This window comes from Erinaceus europaeus, chromosome 11 (assembly GCF_950295315.1).
Source record: "Erinaceus europaeus chromosome 11, mEriEur2.1, whole genome shotgun sequence".
Lineage (NCBI taxonomy): Eukaryota > Metazoa > Chordata > Mammalia > Eulipotyphla > Erinaceidae > Erinaceus > Erinaceus europaeus.
The window spans coordinates 45544227-45554769 of record NC_080172.1 but is presented as its reverse complement, the minus strand read 5'-3'; positions in this window follow the sequence as shown (position 1 = coordinate 45554769).

Genomic DNA, 10543 nt, shown 5'->3' with positions numbered 1-10543 from the left:
CTGTACCACCATAAGCCAGAGCTGAGCAGTGCTACGGTTAGTTTCTCTCTTTCTCTCATCTCTCTCAAAAATAAAATTGATAAAATACTTTTTAAAAAAAGAATTGTCTTAAATATCTTTATATAATTTTGGAAGGCCTTTTTAACAATAAAATGATTATCATCTCTTTAGTATGATTTAAAGCTGTTTAAACAATTTAAGACAATATTAGAACTTAGTTTACTGCTAGAATCTTAGTTATTTACTTATTATATATTCATCACAAGTTTATTTAATTACTTTTTTATACTTTTATATTTTAGCTGTATTTTATTTCTTTTTTTAAATTTTTTATTTAATTTATTTTTTAAGAAAGGATTGATTAACAAAACCATAGGGTAGGAGGGGTACAATTCCACACAATTCCCACCACCCAATCTCCATATCCCACCCCCTCCCCTGATAGCTTTTCTAATCTCTATCCCTCTGGGAGCATGGACCCAGGGTCATTGTGGGTTGTAGAAGGTAGAAGGTCTGGCTTCTGTAATTGCTTCCCCGCTGAACATGGGTGTTGACTGTTCAGTCCATACTCCCAGTCTGCCTCTTTTTTTCCCTAGTAGGGTGGGTCTCTGGGGAAGCAGAGCTCCAGGACACATTGGTGGGGTCTTCAGTCCAGGGAAGCCTGGCCGGCATCGTGATGACATCTGGAACCTGGTAACTGAAAAGAGAGTTAACATACGAAGCCAAACAAATTGTTGAGCAATCATGGACCCAAAGCTTGGAATAGTGGAGAGGAAGTGTTAGGGGGATACTCACTGCAAACTCTAGTGTACTTCTGCTTTCAGGTATATATTTTGCAGTAGTTTATGGATACATGTGAACATATGCTCTCTCTCACAGAAACTGGTGTATATCTAGGTTTTGGGACTTTGTTAGAAAGTGAACCACCTGAGATGGAATTAGAGTATACTATGAAAGGAAAGGTCTCACCTGAGTAATGAAGCTGAAGGGTTGTCATTCCACACGTGAAGTCTCTGGACACAGTCTGAAGTGAAGCATGTTGAGGTGGCAATCATTGCGTTGGTTAGGTTGTGATCAGCAGATGCAATATTATTTGATATGGATTGGGAGAGGCATATGGGAAAGTGGGCCCTATCCAAAGGTTCCAGGACTGGGGGAAGTAGAGGCTCTTTAGTGGAGATGTGAGGTTCCTGCTGTCTTAGGGTTCAAAAAGACAATGGATAGTTAATGTTATCATCACATTATTTTGTAATTGGGTTAACTTTGAAAAGTCCTTTTTTTAGGGTTTGCTGTACAGTACCCAGTATCTTGTATATAGCTGTGCTATTGGTTGCTTCTGATCTACTTGGTCTAGGCTTTTGAGAGAGTCTGCATATCAATTACACAGCCTATATATTGAAAAGATTCAGTTTGTGTTTTGAAAAACTTCGAGACATACAATTAATTTTCCCCCTCTCGTATTAATTAACTAGTGATTTATATGACTACATTTTACTAGGAGTGTACATAAACACCATTCCCACCACCAAAAGTGTATTTTATTTCTTATGTAACACCCTTTGAGTGTTATGAGTAAAGGTGGATATAAAACTTTACTAGATTTTACACTTTAAAAATTCTGATATGGGCATATTTGTTGGGAAAGCAGAGGCCAGTAGCAAGCCTCATGTGTCCTGGATATTTATAATCTTGTTAAAAGAAACCCTTAGATCTTGAAGGGGCCTTATTTAAAACAGAAGCCTTGAAGACCATGAAAAATGGCTGGTATTTAAATGCCTCAGTTTTTCTTTGACTCACAGAGCACTCCCCCACCTAAGGAGGAGTAAGAGCCAGGGGAGAAGGTTAACATATAGACTATCAGAGAAAAATTTTAAAGGTTCTCTAATGTGGTGAAGAACGAGACAGACATAATTATTTAAATGGAGTGGAACTGTTGGGGAGTACTGGAAGAATTTGGGGCCCATGCAGGGCAGACAGGGGAGGGCTGAAGTTCATCTGTCTTGAGGGTAGTGGTTGTCTATTTGTCCTGAGAATCCCTCCAGGCTGATGGCAATGTGGTTACTTATCAGCCACTGCATATCACAGAGGGAGAAGGGAAAGGTGATGCTGTCAGGCTCTTTTCCCAATACTTGGATTGCTCGCTTTCTGCCCAAGTGAATCAGAGGCAAGAGCATCTAGTTCTGTTAAAAGGTGGGGAACATTACCCACAGGGGTATGCAACCACTCTAAGGGTCTGTGCCTTTGGTATAGCACTCCAAACATGGTGGGGTAGATGTTGAAGATAAGAAGCTGGAGAGGCAGTGAGGGGTCATATCTGGCTATCTCCATATCTCACAGGGCCTGATTTACCTGTTTAAGCGCTTCAGAGGCACTGGGTGTCAGGTGCCTGCAGGAGGCAAGATTCTTATCAACTTTGAGCAGATTCAAGAGTGGTTGGAGAGTGCTTGTGGGAAGTGATAGCCAGGGGCACAGCCAATTAAGGTTACCTAAGAAGCTTTGTAGAGAAGACAGTGAGAGAATGGGGGAGAATAGGTTTCAGGGGACGTATATTGGTCAGAGTGATCTCTGTACCCAGGTATCAGATGGGTGCGATAAGCTGAACCTTATCTAGAGCAACCTTAAGGCCTGCAGTTGCAAGGGTGGGGATAAGTCTGTCACGGAGGGAGATAGAATCTGTATGAGGTCCCTCCCATATAAGACTATAATGTCCTTTAATTATATGTGAGAGTAGGGCAGCTTTCACTGCCTCCAGACAAATGGTAGGGCTGTTAGCCATGCCCTGGGGCAGGACCACCCACTCAGCCTGTCCACCAGCCCAGAGTTGAGCACTGGGATAGAGAAAGCAAAGCATTTGCAGTTGCAGGGGTTTAGAGGTATGCAGAAGAAACAATCCTGAGTGTCCATGGCTATGATAGGACTCTTGGGATGGCTGAAGAAAGAGGTAAGCTTCTCTGGGGGGAGCCCCAAATGCGCATCGTCTTACTGATAGTGTGGAGGTCTGGAAGTAACTACCATTTTCAGGTTTTTTTCTGGAGGGTAAATAACAGGATATTCCAGGGGCTATAAGAATGGTGGATGTGCCCTAGAGCAAGTTGCTCTTGGATCAGTTCTTTAAGAGCAGACAATTTCTCACTAGGGAGAGGCCACTGCTTGACCCAGACTGGGGAAGGGATTCTGGCAATTAAGAGTCAAATTTACAGGCATAGTTATAATGGGCTTGCCTTGAAGGTTCTGATTGTGGAGGCAGCACAGGCACTCTGTACCAGAAGGTGGAACGGTCAGCAAAGATGGAGGATCACAAGAGGGTGAAAGGCTCAGCATAAGGTGGCAGGGGAGGATATTTTGATTTAGGTGGAAGGGGGTCCATAGGGGTCTGAGGTGCCTTGTAGGCCTTGGCAAGACAAACAATCCAATCTTTAAGTTATTGCTTCCTTTTCATCAGAGTCTGATTCAACCTTTCCACTAGTAGGGGAGGGCTTATTGTCTGGGGTAGGGGACTTTGATTCAGCGGGGTTTGTGCATTGGTGGACAGCCACGACAATCACCATGAAATATAAAGGGAGTTCAAGAATTCTCTCTGTTTCTTTTTTTTTTTTTTGAGCTAAGTAAGCTTTCTGAGATTTCTACTCAGCTGAAGGTCCAGCCCAGGGAAAACTCATGCAGGAGCTACTGAAGGACTAAACGCCTAAGCACAGTCACAACCATCTTTTTATACTTTTTTTGCAGCATGTTGTTCACATACAGTATTTTGTACAGTTTCCGGAACTTGGCTTGTTTACTTGAAAACTAATGATGGGGTAGAGGAGCTTTTAGGCTTGCACCACATCTTGGTACAAAAATGTCTTGTTTTCCTAGCAACAAATATTTAAAATGTCCTGCCTTACCAGTGAGATTTACAGAAAGTTAGCATTATTCCTACTCTATGTCTGGTTAATTTTTAAGCATTCTTTGTTCTGGTGCCTAACATGCAGGTTGATCTCTGAAGTATGCTAGCAATTTTTTAATTATACCCGTACTCATTTTACATTGGTTATACCTGTACCCATTTTTAACCCTCACAGGGTGACATGCATGTTATATATGTATATAGGTTATATCATTTGTTTCAAGACACTGTCAAAGATCTATGCTTGATAAATTAAGCTGGTACATGTGTTTCTGATTGAATAGAAGATTTAGCACATTTCTCTGGACAAAATTAATTATTTAGTCTCAAAATGGTATTTTGAAGTGGTATAAAATTAAAGGGTTGTCTTCAATATTTAAGCTATGAGATTTATTCTAGACCTATAAGTTACCAGATCAGAGTTTTTAAAAATATATGTTTTAATAGAGTTTGCTAAGAGATCTACCCTGACTTAGTCATAGTCACTCTTGGTTGTTATGAAGAAAGTATAGAATGTGTCCACTGCTTAAGAATAAAGAAAGTAAGTATATGAGAGATAGAATACAGCTAAATAAAAAAGTATAAATTATTTGGTCTAAAGTTTAGAAATGTTAAATATAAAGATTGAGTTCCAATATTGTATTTAAATTGTTTAAACATTTAAAAATTATACTACTTAAGAGACAATAATCATTTTATCCTGTCAGTATCTTAACTATTGGTCTGATGCTTATTTGCATTTACTGAGCCCAGGCAAATCAATGCAACTAGTACCACCTTGACATGTTTCACTTTGGATTGTGTCCAGAGATACCAGGTATGGGATGTCAACCAGTCTGATGAGACCTTTCCAAATTCACAGGACTCCTCAATTCCATTCCAGGTGGTGCACTTTAAAAAAAATAAAGTGGAAACATTGACAAGACCACAGGATAAGAAGGGTACATTTCCACTTAATTTTCATCACTAGAACTCCATATCCCATTCCCTCCCCTGATATCTTTCCTATTTTTGATAAATAGGGTCTTCTGGGAGTATGAACCCAGGATCATTATGGGTTGCAGAAGGTGGAGGGTCTGGCTTCTGTAATTGCTTCCCCACTGAACATTGGCATTGACAAGTCGATCTATACTCCCAACCTGTCTCTCTCTTTCCCAAGTGGGGCAAGAATCTATGGATGTAAGACCAAGACTTATGGTGGGGTTGTCTGCCCAGGGAAATCAGGTTGGCATCATGGTAGCATCTGGAACCTGGTGGTTGAAAGAGAGTTAAGATATAAAGTAGAGGAGGCTGTGTGGTAGCACAGGGGGTTAAGCACACATGGCACAAAGCACAAGTAACAGTGTAAGGATCCTGGTTCGAGCACAAGGGAAACAAAATGGAAAAAACAGCCTCTAGGAGCAATGAATTCATAGTGCTGGCACCAAACCCCAGTGATAACCCTGGAGGCAAAAAAAAAAAAAAAAAAAAAAGGAGGAAGAAAAGAGAAAAAGATATAAAGCAGAAAAAATTGGTGACAAATCATGAACCTAAAGGCAAGAATATGGCAGATAAAAATTTGGGATCGTATTTTAGAAAAAGCTAGTAGGTCTATTTTACGTATGTTTTGCCTGAGTCTGACATCTAATAAGTAGGTGGACCCAGGTTATTATCTGGGGAGATGGTGGTCGTAGTTGGAAAAAGGGCCAGAAAGCTGGATCAGAGAAGAGAGTAGCTTTCAAATATGGGAAAAGTGTATAAATATCATGTAATGTAAATCCCATCAATTTGATCTGAGGCCCATATTCAGCACAAGAGCTTATCTAACCTCTACATTCCTGTAAGTCTGAGCTCACATTCTGTGGTCACAGCTAGGAACATTCCAAGCTACACTAATTTCAGGACCCATCATCCTCAGGTAGTAGGTAGAGTACGTTTCCAACCTCCCTTCGGAGAATGGAACATTCTCTACCATTGTTGATCCACATTGAGGGAAAGGTCCATTAGGGGCCCCAAAAGGGGTCCATTATATTGTTTCTGATGGATATGACCAGTGACAGTTCTTCTTCTAGCGTTTGCCACCAGTGACAGTAAAAGGCGGGGTCTGTGTGAGAATCCCAAGACTCCCTGACTAGGTTCCCAAGTGATGGGGTGGCCTGGTAGTGACTAAAGAGTCATCATTAAAGTATGCCAGTTTCTTACCATTTTTCAGCTTTTACAGTTCTTTGTCTGACAAGGTTAGCTTTCGATTGATTGATGGATGTATAATAGGAGGTAGGTGAGGAGGGTTTCTAGGTCTAAGTAGAAAATATTTGATTAGGTACCTTATGGTGTCTTTTTTAGGTCTTTCTACTTGCTTGCTCCATTTATTTATTAATTGAGTGGATCTGGTGCCCATATTCAGCATAGTAGCCTATGTAACCCTCTGTAGGTCCGAGTTCATATTCTGTGATCATCAGTAGGAACATTCCAAGTTTAATGATGGTTCTTTTGGTCACTACCAGGCCATGCCCTCATCTGGGGTCCTAATCAGGGACTTCTGGGATTTCCACATAGACACAATGGGCCTAGACCTCTAACAGATACTTCTCTCACCATCACTGGCCATTTCTATCAAGAACAATGTAGTGGGCCCTCTTGTAGCCTCCACAGGACCTAGCCTTCAATTTAGAACAACAATGGTAGAAATTGTCCCATCCTCTGAAGGGAGTTTGGTTCAACATACTCTGCCACTAGAGGAAAATGAATCCTGCAATGAATGCAGCCTATAATGTCTCTAGCTATGACCATAGGATGCAAGCTTATACCTGCAGGGATGTAGAGGTTACACAGGCTCCTGTGCTGAATATAGGCCTCAGATCAAATTGATGGGATTTATATTTAACAATATTTATATTCTTTCCCCAGATTTGGGAGCTCTGATTTTGAATGTGAGCTCAGATTTTGGGCTCTCTGTCCAGATATGGATTTCTAGTCCTATTCCCAACTCTGACACCATCTCTGTATACAATGCCTTTAGCCCACCTAATGTTAGCTGTTGGGTTCAGGCAAAAATTAATTAAGTCATGAGCCCCCCTGAAATATACCTAAAATAGACCTACTAGATTTTTTCCAAAATGGAGACCCCAAATCTTATCTGCTATATTATTAACTTTAGGTTCTTAATTATTAAACAATTTATTATGCTTTATATATTAATGCTTTTTACCCACCAAGTTTCAGATGCTACCATGACACCAACCTGACTTCTCTAGGCAGAAGACCTCACCCATGTAGCTGGGAACCCCACCTTTCTAGAGCCAGGCCCCACTAGGAAAATGTGGAAACAGGCAAGGAGTATGGATTAATCTGCTAATGCCCATGTCCAGTGAAGGAACAATTACAGAATCCAGACCTTCCACTTTCTATACCCCATAAAGATTTATGTTCAATGCTCTCAGAAGAATAAAGAATAGAGGGAGTCGGGCGGTAGCGCAGTGGGTTAAGCGCAGGTGGCGCAAAGCGCAAGGACCGGCGTAAGGATCCGGTTCCAGCCTCCGGCTCCCCACCTGCAGGGGAGTCGCTTCACAGGCGGTGAAGCAGGTCTGCAGGTGTCTATCTTTCTCTCCCCCCTCTGTCTTCCCCTCCTCTCTCCATTTCTCTCTGTTCTATCCAATAACAACCACATCAATAACAACAACAATAATAACTACAACAACAATAAAAAAAAGACAAGGGCAACCAAAAGGAAAATAAGTAAAATTAAAAAAAAAAAAAAAGAATAAAGAATAGAGAAGCTTCCAATATAGGGGGTGAATGCAGAAATCTGGTGGTGATAATTGTGCGGAATTGTACCCTTCTTGTCCTACAGTCTTGTTGATCATTATTAAATCAATAAAAAAATTCAAAACAATATGCACAAAAATAAGGAAAAAAGACATAAAGATAAACTAAGTGTGTACATAATATAAAACCTTTTCAGAGTAGAATAAAAGGTAACATTTAAATGTTACCCAGTTTTAGTCATATTATGGTGTCTTATCAAATTAGCTCTCAAAATGTCTGATTAACTGGGACTTAATTTCAAAGTTTTATCTGAACTAAAAAAAAATGATTGTCCAGCATTTCAAATGGTTATGCAATCAATATATCCTATAAAATGTCAAAATATGCTCTACATATTATACTTTTCTGCTAGGCTGGGATAGTATTTTCCATGTCATAATATCAAAATTATTGAATAAAATACAATTTAAAATCAATAGGTCACTACTTGACCTGAAATAACATCATTAACAAAATGTTTAAGGATTATGTTAAGATTTGATTCACTAAGTACAATTTTTAAGTTTAATTTGAGGGAAAGAAAGAAAAAAATCTCAATTATTTGACTATTTATTTTACTTACTTATTATTGGATAGAGAGAGAGAAATTGAGAGGGGAAGGGAAGATAGAGAGGAATAGACATCTGAAGCCTTGCTTCACCACTTGTGAAACTTTCCCCCTGCAGGGACCAGGGGCTTGAACCTGGGTCCTATGCACTGTAATGTGAGAGTTTAACCAGGTGCACCACCACCTTTCCCCCTTTATTTGACTTTTTAGTGACTTTACTTTCTGTTTCTTCAATGACCAAAGGAAAAAAAAACAACAAATTATGCTTCCTGGTTTAATAAAAAGCTTCAATTTCCATTCTCCAAATTATACTAATCTAAATTATTAATTTTGAAATGTGTATGTATATCTTTCTGTAGGTACCCTTAGAACATCTCCATATTTTTAATCCAGAAATCTTAATCAGTTATTTTCTACAAAAAGATTATGTAATTAAAAAATTTATTTTGCAAAAATAAAATCATTTCATCTGTTTCATTGAAGACATTACTGAAATCTGTCCAGTAGCTTATTTCCACCTGGTCCACTTTGGATTTCTTGGGAAGTTTTAAGATTGGCTGTAGCTAGATTTTTGAATTCCATTTGGACCCTGCTCCTCTTCACTGTTTGGAGGAAATTTGGGCTTTGGAATTTTTTTAATATTTATTTATTCCCTTTTGTTACCCTTGTTTAATTGTTGTAGATATTGTTGTTATTGATGTCATCATTGTTGGATAGGACAGAGAGAAATGAAGAAAGGAGGGGGTAATAGGGGGAGAGAAAGAGAGATACCAGCAGATCTGCTTCACTACTTGTGAAGCGACTCCCCTGCAGGTGGGGAGCTGGAGGCTCAAACTGGGATCCTTACGCCATTCCTTGTGTTTGCACCACCTGTGCTTAACGCGTTGCTCTGCCATCCAACTCCCTGGGCTTTGGAATCTTTTACTAAGAGTAATTACCACATCTTTCCATTTGTCAAAATTCTTCTACTGCTCATATAACTTTAAAATAACCCTTATAATTTCCAAAATCTCCATATCCACAGAAAAATACTGTCTTGCTTCTTTCTGTTGTACAACACAAGCTACATGCAGGCAAGGTAAAGCTATTGTGGAAGGAGGGTACAGTAGACAAAGATCAGTTCTGTAGGTATTCGCTATCCTCCATACAAGGGGAAGCAACGTTTTTTCTCATTTATTTATTTATTATTTAATTATTTATTTAAGAAAGGAGACATTAACAAAACTGTAGGATAGGAGAGGTACAACTCCACACAATTCCCACCACCTGATCTCCATATCCCATCCCCTCCCCTGATAGCTTTCCCATTCTCTATCCCTCTGGGAGTATGGACCCAGGGTTGTTGTGGGATGCAGAAGGTGGAAGGTCTGGCTTCTGTAATTGCTTCCCCGCTGAACATAGGCATTAACTGGTCAATCCATACTCCCAGTCTTCCTCTCTCTTTTCCTAGTAAGGTGGGTCTCTGGGGAAGTGGAGCTCCAGGACACATTGGTGGGGTCATCAGTCGAGGGAAGTCTGGTAGGCATCCTGCTGGCCTCTGGAACCTGGTGGCTGAAAAGAGAGTTAACATACAAAGCCAAACAAATTGTTGAACAATTATGGACCTAAAGGCTGGAATAGTGCAGATGTAGTTTTGGGGGGTACTCACTGCAGACTCTTGTGTACTTCTGCTTTCAGGTATATATTTTGCCCTAGTTTATGGATACTTGTGAACATATGCTCTATTTCAGTGTACCTGGTCTATATCTAGGCTTTGGGACTTTATTAGCAAGTGAGCCTCCTGGAATGGGATTAGAGAATACTATGAAAGGAAAGGTCTCACCCAAGTAATGAGGCTGAAGGGTTGATATTCCACACCTGATGTCTCTGGACACAGTCTGGAATGAAGCATGCTGAGGTGGTTCTCCTTGCATTGATTAGGTTGCGATCAGTGGATGCAATCAATATTATTTGATATGCATTGAGACAAGCATGCAGTAAAGTGGTCCCCATCCTAATGTTCCAGGACTGGGAGGAAATATAGGTTCTATAGTGGAAATGTGTGGTTCCTGCTGTCTTAGGGTTCAAGAAGACAATGGATAGTTATTGTTATCATCACATTATTTGGTAGTTGGGTTAACTAATTTTGGTATTTGGTAACTGGGTTGAAAAGTGCCTTTGTTAGGGTTTGCTGTATAATACCCAGAATCTTGTGTATAGTTGTGCCTGCCACAGGTTGCTTCTGTTCTACCTGGTCTAGGATTTTGAGAGAGTCCACATATCAAAGACAGCCTATGTATTAAAAAGACTCAGTTTGTGTTTTAAAA